Below are 12,479 nucleotides of genomic sequence, written 5' to 3' on the forward strand. Positions count from 1 at the left end.
TCCGTTTTTGAGGTTCGCCATTCTCTGTTCACATAAGAAAAGGTTAAACGTGTCCGTTTAAGTTCAAACATGTTCAAACAGCCTGTTTTGCCAAAAAACGCGAATTTACTCATCTCTGTCTTAAAACCTCCCAGTCCATGGGGGAGATGTCCCTGGGGCGGCCGCGAGACACCTCGTGGCGGAGATTTGACAGAAATCTTAATTGCGTAATCTCACAATGTGCACAGCGTCAGGTCCACGCACCGTATAACCAGCAATTGGATCTCCCCCTAAATGTTTTAATAAATTCAAATTTGTGGCTTTAAATTTGCAATTTGCATTAAGATTTATATTTTTAATTTTTAAACACTATTTTAAACACTATTTAAATAATACTGTTTAAATACTTTCTGGACCTCGAGAAACGAAACACGGCCTAGTAGATCATCTGTTTGCATTGGTTTCCCCTGGGAACTCCAAATCCTTGTAGCTTTATTGGTCTCTGACAAATTTAACATGTGTGTGCGTGTGTGTGCGTGTGTACATGTATCTGTGATAAGGAGATTAGACTGTAAATATATCAGAACAGGGACTGATGAAATAGAAATGAATACTCATTCTCTGATTGTACTGCACTATACAGTATGCTGGTGCTATATAATTAAAGGATCTTAATAATAATTGTTACCTGGCTTCGCTTTCCTTATTCACTCACACACATTGCCATGTAAATGAATTCAATCTGCATTCACTTAATCTATCATTTGAAAACAACTTGCAAAACAAGTCACTTAGAACTTCAATTGCTTCATTTGAGAACTGATGTTTAATTTGCATCATTTAGACATTACTCTTTTGTTAATAAGGTTTAGATTGTTGGCAATTGCTGCACCATTTTTCCTGTAATAGGAGTGAGGCAAATTGGTGCAAAGAGATCATCAATCCATAGTTTACGACCTCAGCGTGTAAAAATTAAACAGAATTGCCACGGGAATTGAAATGGGAAAAAAATCTAATATAGTCCATTAAAGGAGGGGTGTTGGGATGCTGAAATCTAGTGCTTAATTTGTACATACATAAGGGGAACCCTTATGCCTACTAGCCCATGACAAGTATTGTCTTCACTGGAGGGGACATGGCCATCACATAGAGGGGGAGCTGTCAGTCTGTAGTGGTTGTGACTATCACTTAACCAGAGGTACTCCACCTCCAGTCCCCTCTACCCTCCCAGTACTCCACCTCCAGTCCCCTCTACCCTCCCAGTACTCCACCTCCAGTCCCCTCCACCCTCCCTGTACTCCACTCTTTTCCCCTCCACCCTCCCAGTACTCCACCTCCAGTCCCCTCCACCCTCCCTGTACTCCACTCCATTCCCCTCCACCCTCCCGGTACTCCACCTCCAGTCCCCTCCACCCTTCCGGTACTCCACTCCATTCCCCTCCACCCTTCCGGTACTCCACCTCCAGTCCCCTCCACCCTCCCGGTATTCCACTCCAGTCCCCTCCATCCTCCCGGTACTCCACCTCCAGTCCCCTTCCCCTCCCGGTACTCCACCTCCAGTCCCCTCCACCCTCCCGGTACTCCACTCCAGTCCCCTCCACCCTCCCGGTACTCCACCTACAGTCCCCTCCACCCTCCCGGTACTCCACTCCAGGCCCCTCCACCCTCCCGGGACTCCACTCCAGTCCCCTCCACCCTCCCGGTACTCCACCTACAGTTTCCTCCACTCTCCCTCACCCCCCCTCTCCTGCGGTTCATCCCTCCTCTCCCCAATGTAATTAATTTCAATTAATTCTTCTCCCACAATGTCTTCATTTTGCCACTCTTAACCCTAAGACCCCTAAGGTTAACCCTAACCCTAATACCCCTAATACCTAACATAATACTTAGAGGACAGAAATGACAGGCGGGTCCGTTCTGCGCTGATTTAAGCCAAGTCGCTCTTTGTGATGACATCAATTTCTGCAGTCGGCAACACAGTGAGTCGGGATCTGAAGTCATCTTCATTCCGGTAAGTAGTTTTCTTTGCAGGTCAGTGTAGTACTAAGTCAGACTCCTCATGTCGTTCTCTATGTTCTCGGGGTAGTCAGTATCGTGAAACTGACTACCACCAATGCTACTACTCTCGGGGGTAAATGTATTAACTACCGATTTTTGCAAGTTGCCGCTATTCCAAGATTTTGTAGTGAAAATTTAAAGTGGCAATGGCTTTAAAGCCATTACCGCTTTAAATTTTGACTGCAAACTTGCCGAATAGCGTCGATTTGCAGAAATTGGAAGTTAATACATTTACCCCTAGGAGTGGTAGACTATCCAAGCTGCACCTCCTAGGACCATTAACCAGAACCATCATCAAGCTAGTACAACCAGGAGCTGATAAGAGGGGCCTGGGAGATTGGATGGATATAGACCAGGATACCCTTATCTGCCACCAGAGGTTGAAGATCTGCTTTACATCAGCCACCAGAGAAGGCCCTGCTCGCAAGCTTACAATCTATGGGACAATGGGAGTCTGAAACACAAGGGCACGTGCTACATCATATTGCATATTGGTCCAGCTAGAATGCAAAGATAAAATGTATTGAGTGGGCTGTGTGATCAGTTAATAGTAGCAAACAATTTATAAAGATTTCTTCTATTACCACATTTACTTTACATATTTTAAGGTATAATAAAGTTGTAATCTCCATTTAAAATAAGTCTTGTTGATCTGAATATATTAAACAGCAAATGCTTACTGAAACATTCCATCATTTAGTTACACATCCAATGAAACATTCCATCACTTAAAATGCAGCAGAATGGATTGCAAATGAGCTACTTTAAACACCAACGAGTTTATTTAAAAATATAGATGGTCGAAGGATGTCTCTTTTTATAACAAATCTCTGTTTGGCTTATGCATTAAGAGCTCTACAGAGTAATTCTATATAATTTGTTTTCCATTAACAAAGTACATTTTGTGAAAGTAATTGAAAATGTTATAATGTGCTTATTTAAATAACAGTTTGAACAAGTTTTCTTACATTATGAGGACAATAAGGTACACTGCAGAACAATGCAGTATTTGTGGTAACGTCATCTAGTTTATTTAATGTGAAAGAAAAACGTAAACAAGGTTATATAATGTATCATTTAAATGCTAAAACTAGGAATTAAAAAATATAGCAGTTAAAAGCACTGAAGTGGATTCATTAGTACAACTTAATAATAAACAACAAACAAAAATGGTATATATATATATATATATATATATATATATATATATATACATATATATATATATATATATATAAAAAGTAAGACAAATATTATTCATACATGCATTATGATACTGGCCAAGGGAACTTAGGGGATGTTTATGAAAACTGGTGCACAAAAGATGCTGTAACAACCAATTGTGTGTTTACTTGTATTTTATAAACTCATCATCATCAACAACATCTATTTATATAGCGCCAGCAGATTCCGTAGCGCTTTACTAGAAAAAGGCTGCTATGGAGTAGAGCATTTTTTTGCACGTTACCCATGCACCAGTTTCTACATAGAAGTTATAGCTATCGGTGTGACAGCAGATAATGTACCTGCTTATCCTTATTAGTGTAGGTGTTGCACACAGCAACCAATCAGATTCTAGCTATCATTTATCTAGTACATTCTAGAAACTGATAGCTAGAATCTGATTGGTTGCTATGTGCAACACTCCCACTTTTCATTTTTTAGAAGTTTTAGTAGATCTACTCCATAGTCTTGATATATAACTGACATGCTACGCTGTTCCATTTGAGCTTTTTGTTCTCTATAACACCCTTTTGCCCAGTGTCTATAAGCCATCAAATTCGACTTTTGCTAATTTGTGATGGCGTGAGGAGAATATACTCAAACACACTTTACTTTTAGCAAAGCTTTAATCGAAAACCAGTGCATTTTTCTTTTATGCTTCTCATATTGAAATGGCCGTTTCCATAGTGGGCTACCTTAGGCTGGGTCACTGGGCCATCTGCATTTTTTTTCCTTTAAAATGTTCCTGCTGAGCCGAGTCTTGTGCCCCCCCGGCCTCATATTTGCCATTCAGTCCCTGTTAGGTAATTTCTCAGCTGATCTTTGCTCGCAGCGCTAGGAGCTGCGGGAAAAAATCAGAAGAGTTATTCAGTCAAATCCTGCGGCGAACAAAGCGGGTAATAGAATCTGCCCCAAAATGTCAATAGTAAAACAAAGAGCAAAACCAAGTATATAGGAGACAGAAAGAAAAAAAATATAATATATAAAGCAGAATGCACATAATACATAGTATATTAGCAGAGGGCAGGCTCACAAGAATAATAATAATATGGTTCAACAAAATAATTAGGGTTTAAGTCTTTCCAATCAGAATAGATAATTTAACGGGCACAGTAAAATATGTGAACTTAGCACCAATCCAGTTGCTACAGCTTTTACAACGTCGTGCCTATTTTTCAGAAACGCACCCATATTAATGGCCAATTTTATGGCTTGATGCGGCGTCTGTTGGAAGTAAATATATTGCAATTTTGAGATAGGTCCTAGGTTGTTTGGAGTATTTATTATCATTATCAACTTGAAACGTGCATCTTAAAGATACAATTCACAATCAGAGACATCTCTAAGGGGCCGCGGTTGACTTGTGTCTCTACACTGGAGATGCTCACTGACCTCCGTCAACTGGTTTTGGTTTTGGATCTGGATTAGCTTCGTGTTTTGGTTTTAGATTTTTTAGAAAAAATCCTAAAATATGCTAAAATCACATAATTTTGCTCTTTTTATGTTCCTACATTATTATTAGCCTCAATAACACTAATTTCAAGTCTATTGCAGTCAATTTTGACCACCTCATAAATCACAATATTATTTTCATACACTTTCAGACATATACTGCAGCGACCTGGCTGGATGGTAAGCGACAGAGCAATTACACAAACACACGGCAGTTCCTAGCACATCTAGGATACATTGGCACACAACAGTGGCAGAAAAGAAAAATGCGGGTCCGCCTGAACCTCTCCCCCCCTCCCTGTTATGTTGGATCTTAAAAAGGAATCAAAAAAATCGCGAGATCCGACAACGTCACAATGACGTTTTGCCTCGTTTTCAAATCCGAAAAAGCACGAAGGTACCAAGCCAGCTCGGTACTTGGATCTGCTAAGTTCGGGTATGTTCGGTTCTCGGGGAACCGAGCCTGAGCATCTCTACTCTACACCCCTTGTGTACTGAATTTACATGCTAATGCCCCTGACACGCCTCTCCAAGCGCAAGTTGTACACATGAGCAGTGTGACAAATTTTATGCAACATATTGTTACGTGACATTACGGACTTCATTCTACTTTAAATCAGGTCAGCAATCATTAATAATTAAAGGCACAGTAACATCCCTTAGACACACTACATTAAAACAAGTGCACATACATAAAAATTATTGATTCTTTGCATTATATATTTAAATCAGACAAAGATTGGGTCGCCTTTTGTTGGTGTAAAAGATACTTTCACATTAGAGTATCATAATTAGCAAGCTAATAAGGATAACTAATTATGTGCCTTTTTTTGTCACAATTGTGCAAATGGATCTGTGTGTGCAAATGGCAGCGTCTGCAGGTGACGGGCAATTCTGCACCTTCTAATGGGAGGAGATTTGTTCTATGTGTAAAATTTGCTCCTGGACAAACCATGTTACAATGCAAGGGGTGTAAATGTTTGTGACTAATTTAAATTAATAAATGTGACTAATAGGAGCCATATTCAAGGACAAAAATAAAATGTTTAGTATAATAACGGGGGTGGTCCTATAGGGGGGTATGCAATATATCGTGGTGATGTTTTTACTTTTACCACCCGCTGCACTTCCAGCCATACCCACAATCCCAGAAAAGTAGGTGCAAAGTGAATATACAGTGGCAGGTCCGAAAAACGGACTCTGGGGGATAAATGTATCAAGCTGTGGGTTTGAAAAGTGGAGATATTGCCTATAGCAACCAATCAGATTCTAACTGTCATTTATTTAGTACATTCTACAAAATGACAGCTAGAATCTGATTGGTTGCTATAGGCAATATCTCCACTTTTTCAAAAGCAGTTTAGTAAATGTACCCCTGGGAGTACTCCTGTGTATACACCAAGTGGACCAGTAGGTGAATCTGAGCAAGTACAAATGTGTTGTGGCGGCACATTTTTGTATTTTCAAAAAGGATCTCCTTTGTTACCAAATGTTTTTACTTTTCTGGCTCACATGTGGTTTTGGAATTGTTACACACAGTTCAAGTGCAATATGTTTATTTTGCCTTCATGTTTATTTCATATTCAGTTTGTTTGTGTGAGTGACAGGTCCCTTTGGCAACAACACTATGTCATAATCAAAGTGTCTTCCGAGTGATGTGAAAACCTGCACTTAAAATAATGCAGCTGTCAATCATCCCTTATTGTATGCATGTGGTTCATTCTGAGGTTAAGGTGCTCTAAACACTACTGTGGTTTCAAATTCACATAGCTCTTTGATATACTACATATATATATATATATATACAGGTTATCATGTGACATGTCAATAATATATATATATATATATATATATATATATATATATATATATATATATATATATCGTGGCAATAGGAGTGGTTTGCCAAAGGCCTCTCGGAGTGGAATTAGCTATGGAGCTAACAGTCTGCAGGCAAAAGGCTGCAAAGCATGTTATATACAGGTGTAGCACTGTGCTTAGGTTCAGTGATGTACAGGTCAGAGACATGTGATAAAGTAAATGTAAAATGTGATTTACTTGCATGCTTTAACGTGTTTGTATCCACAGCTAGCAGCAGAGCTGATAGGGGTGGCTGTGCTGATTAGGCGTTACAGAGCACCTGAGGAGACTTCCTTTAAAGACAAGGTGGGAGTGTCGCCTGTCAGTCATCCAAGCCTGTGGGAGGAGACCTGTGTATAACCTGGAGTTGTGCTCTTGTTAGAGGTGACTGATGCTGAGCTAGTTGGCCAGTCAGTAGTGAGCTGGGCTATGTCTAGTTAGTGTTTAGGGTCACCAGGAGGTGCAAGTAAAAGTTAGTTGCTGGCTGGTGTCATCCTGACAGAAGAAGTGCAGTTTATTGTGATGCAAACAATAAATATATTTGATTTATAAAAGAAGTTTTGTGTTGCTGATGTCTACTGGGTGTTCTTGCAGCAGAAGGTGACAAAAGTGGCAAGAGAAGGGTGCGTTTTTGTTAAAATATATATATCTATATGTATATCTATATCTATCTATCTATATATATATATATATATATATATAAAATATATATTATATATATATATATATTATATATAATATATATTATGCAATATACATATAAATATGCAATATGTATATACATATCTTGTGACATTGCACACTTCAGGTCAGGTGATGCACACATGATACCTTCATGCTTTTTACTTTTCTTTTATTGTCAGGATGGTAAAGCAGATTGACAGCATAGAGTTCCACACTATTTCTTGCGACCCTAATGCTAGATAGAAAGAGATCAACTTCCTAGCCACCGGCCTCTATTTGGCATCGGTCAAGCAATGAAAGACGCAGGTTTAAATAGTTTACACTCCTCCCACAGCCCTAACTAGACGGACAGATGACACTCACACCTGGCCTTTGAAAAGGAATTTGTTGCAGGTGCTCTGTTTTGATTGCAGACACACCCTGTCAGGCTGCTGCTTGCTGTGAAAAATATGTTTTTTTTTAAACCACTGCAAAACATGTAAGTTAAATTAGACTCTTTACTATTATTGTGTCACACATATGTCCTCCACCTGTATCTTTTTAACTTTGGTAAACTACTGTACAAATATGCAACTCTGCTTGCAGTCTTGCTCAGCAGGTTGTCAGCTAAATACCCAAGTCCTCACTTAGAGGCCTGTGGCAAACACCTAAACACCTCCCTTTGCCACACACATATATATATATATATATATATATATATATATATATATATATATATATATTACTTGTTTTACAAATTTTATCCAGAGCCAGAGTTTCATCACAGATCAATGTGCAGGAGAGGACAGAAGGACTGGGGACTTCCAGATGAAAGTATACTAATAAGAATTACTACACTGTCATGGTTCGGCTGAACCCGTCCCTTTACATCATTGTTACTCTAACATGCTTTTGGCTCACACTATTCGAGACTGGCGGCTTGGTAGCTCTATGTAAATGGATATTGGCATGCTTTAAAGACAACCTTTGGCTACACAACATCTCCCTTTTGAGAGTCCGTGGTTTGAACTGTGACGCGTTGAGTATGATGACTGTAAATGGAACAAACCATAGATTAAAAATGCATAGAACACACCTGGGACATCTAGTCAAACTCTACAGCAGGAAGATCCTGAGCGATGGCAGTACCAGCCAGTGTCCAGTATTCTAGCTCTGCATATCACTTGCCACAAGTGTGCCCTATGAGTGTTGCCCCCGTAAGCTCTAGATAAATAATTCATCCATAATGAATTAATTAATAATGCCCCATGATAAATAACTATTTAACGCAGCACGGTGGCGTAGTGGTTAGCACATCTGCCTTACAGCACTGGGGTCATGCGTTCAATTCCCAACCATGGACTTATCTGTGAGGAGTTTGTATGTTCTCCCCGTGTTTGCGTGGGTTTCCTCCCACACTCCAAAAAACATACTGGTAGGGTAATTGGCTGCTAACAAATTGACCCTAGTCTGTGTGTCTGTCTGTGTGTGTGTGTTAGGGAATTTAGACTGTAAGCCCCAATGGGGCAGGGACTGATGTGAGTGAGTTCTCTGTACAGCGCTGCGGAATTAGTGGCGCTATATAAATAAATGATGATGATGATGATAATTAATAGTCCATTTTTACAATAATAATATTTAAGCTTTCTATGCAGACAATGTTATTAGATACTGATGCAAGCAATAGAGGCATGGGATAGACATAATCATCGTGTGTTAGTCTGATGTATACTCTCTCTGTTCCATCCTAAAAGCTGGTTACAGAAACCATGACTAATATTCGTGGTCATTCTAACCCATCCATCGTATTTCTCTCAGTGCTGACTAAATGCCTTTCTACACGATGACAAGGAAGACTAATGAAATGTTTGCTATAAATATGTCCAAACAAATTGCATGATGTCAGTGACTTGATAGACAACAAACAGCGGCAAACTACATTATAGCCACAGCAGGTATAGACAGACAGCTAGGAAATTTGTTACAATTTAAATCAGAATACACATTTCTAAAAGACAGTAAAATTATTAAGGGGCATTAAGCGTCTTGGTGCTCAGGTAACTGAGCAAAACAGTTCTGTGACCCACAGCAACCAAACAGACATATTCTTCCACTTTGTGAAGTATACTTAAAGAATGTTTCTATAATTTGGTTGGTTATATATGTTATAACATCTATATAGAGTAAAGACACAAGACACTTGTGTGGCAAATGAAAAGTCACACATTTTATTTAAAAAATTTAATTTAATCGAAATGGTGGGAAATAGAAGCAAGACCAATCAGCCTTCAGCCATATCCATAGAGCGTAAACTTTTGAACTAAATAATAGGACACTTCTAGGATGTGGAGCCCAACTCTACACCAATCGGTGCCCCATAGCTCTTCCAAGTGGTAATCTAACTAATTGCCCATCTCTGTTAGAGGAGAGTGCCCAACACACCCCTCGGATGTGTCATTATGGCCGCTGATTGGACTGCTTTCCGCCAACTGGACCTTTCAGGAAAAAAAAGCAGAGAATCAAACACAGCAGACAAACAAGACAAAAAAACAAAGGTCCTGGGTGTGTGGGGAACTTTCCAGAAGGCAAGAGAAATACAACTGTCACTTACAGCCCTTATAAGCCTTTCCTAGCGTAGCCCTTCGCTAAACGCATTTTGCCATTGTGCATGGTTTCCTCCATTTGTTCTCTTGATGAGAATCCACTGAGGAAGGCACACATATTCCTTTATGTCCGAGTTTCTAGATACTTGAACCACTAACACCTCATTAACGATACTGAAGTACACCACCACCCCAGACGTCGATCCACAGGACCACATACAGTGCTCCCCGACTATGATCGGATAAAGAGGGAATTTAGTCTACACAGTAAACTTTGTCAAATGTATGAAAAAGTGCACCACTGCATGATAGTTAATAGACCTGAAAGTGAAAGCAACCCATAGACTGTTATTCATTTATGACATTTGCTTAAAATACTTGCCTCCCAGCTTCCTGTTATAGGACTTTTTCCGGTCTGCACCCACTTTGTGGAATTCCCTCCCTCGCACAATAAGGGCTAGATTTACTAAGCTGCGGGTTTTGAAAAAGTGGGGATGTTGCATATTCATTTATTTAGTACCTTCTACAAAATGATAGGTAGATTCTGATTGGTTGCTATAGGCAACATCCCCACTTTTTCAAACCAGCAGTTTAGTAAATCTAGCCCTAAGACTTTCCTCTTGTCGTAAAACCTTCAAGCGTTCTCTGAAAACCCACCTCTTCAGGCAAGCTTATAATATTCCTCTACCACCCTCTTAATCTTAATAGGTTACCCTATTACCACCCTTTACACAGTTCACACAAGACTACAACCCATTGAGCCCCTGACAATCATTGCTAGGTGACTGGATCATATGGCCCACTAGGCACTCTATAACTCTGTATTCTGGCTGGACCAATATGCAATGTGTGGAACATGACCTCATGTATCACACTTCCATTGTCCTATAGATTGTAAGCTTGCGAGCAGGGCCCTCTTACCTCTCTGTCTGTATGTATTACCCAGTATTGTTTTATTACTGTGTTTATTCCCAATTGTAAAGCGCTATGGAATTTGTTGACACTGCATAAATAAATGTTGATGATGATAAATTAAAACAGAATACCAATAAGAAGGAAGCAAAGAGTATTCATTGAAATATCTACTTGAATTGAGTTCGCCGTCAACTTTGCACAACTTTGTAAAGGGCAAAATACAGGAGATAGGATACAAATCAAATTGTACAAAAGTAAACTTTGCAACAGAAAATTCCTTGATCGGTTTGTTGAAACAAAAAATTGAAAGCAATGTTATTTCGTTTTTATCATTTTGTTTTTCAAAGAAAATACATAGCAAGGGATTATATCCGTAAATACAATCAAGGACTTTTGACCTATGTTGTCAGCAACCTCTAACAAACACATCTGGCTATAAATGACAGTAAATCAAATAGCGGGATGCGGAATCTGAGAGTATGGCCAGCAGTTGTCTGAGTTGAAGGTCATGTACAGCAGCGTTGACGGCCATATATTACAAAGTTTGAATTTTCACATGCAAAGGTTACAGATGTCCAACGAAATGTAAAAAAAATCATTGTATCATTTTATCTGCTAACTATATCCATCTTCAAGACTTTCTCTTTTCCCGCAATACATGAAAAGGTCCATGTATATTTATATTACCTTGTAGAGCACTGAGACAGCCTAGTAATATTTACATTAGCTGACACAGGGAAAAGTTACGGCTTTGAATGCTGTTTTAAATGCTGTGAAATATTTATTTGCTTTATTTGTTTTACATTTTTTGCCATCAAGTGTGGCAGACAAGGTAGAACGGGCTACCTGTGGTATGGGGAACAAACTACTATAGCTCAATGTTTACCATAACTATGAGAGACAATGTAGAGGTAGGTAGCTATGATGGCTCACTATAGATTTGCATGGCAGCCCCCCCATCTCCCTCCCTATAGATTTGCATGGCAGCCCCCCCCATCTCCCTCCCTATAGATTTGCATGGCAGATCCCCCCCTCTCCCTCCCTATAGCAGGGGTAAACGCAGGATTTGTAAAGGGGGGTTTCCACACTACGCAGCCAGTGGGTGTGACCAGCATGCATGAGGGCGTGGCTATAATATTAGACAGTGCTTGGCTGCTCTCCAACTCTTCATATCCCTATAATATACATGGGCAATGCTGCGTGCACTACTGTTAGGTGCACGCAGCTCTCCCTTTTCAAGCAGAGCTGTGTGAAGCGGGGACAGGGTCCAGCCACCTCAATTATACAGTGCCCCATGGGGTTTCCAGGCACTAGGAAACCCCCCCTTGGTTTGCCTATGTATAGAGTTGTATGGCAGTGCCCCCCCTCACTTACCTGTAGTTGTGACGGCCAGCGTCGCTCCTCAGATCAGCAGACAGGAAGTGAAGACTTCCTGCTTCCTGTCTGCTGCACAATATTGTGGGTGGGTGCAACAGACAGCCTAGCGATTGGCTGCCTGTTGCTGACCACTGACCACCAATGCCTTTGATCATGGCCACATTCACCGCCCCCCGCGCGCCGCAGGGACCCCCCTCCCCCCGCTACGACACCCCCCCCCCCAAAAAAATGAAAAAAGTGAATAATTTTTTTAAAAAAAATAAAATATAAAATAAAATAAATACCAGCAGCGCCGCTCCCCCGGGACCCAGTGCCCCGGGCTGCAGCCTGATCAGCCTAGTAGTTGAT

Source organism: Mixophyes fleayi, chromosome 12 (genome assembly GCF_038048845.1).
Source record: "Mixophyes fleayi isolate aMixFle1 chromosome 12, aMixFle1.hap1, whole genome shotgun sequence".
Classification (NCBI taxonomy): Eukaryota; Metazoa; Chordata; class Amphibia; order Anura; family Limnodynastidae; genus Mixophyes; species Mixophyes fleayi.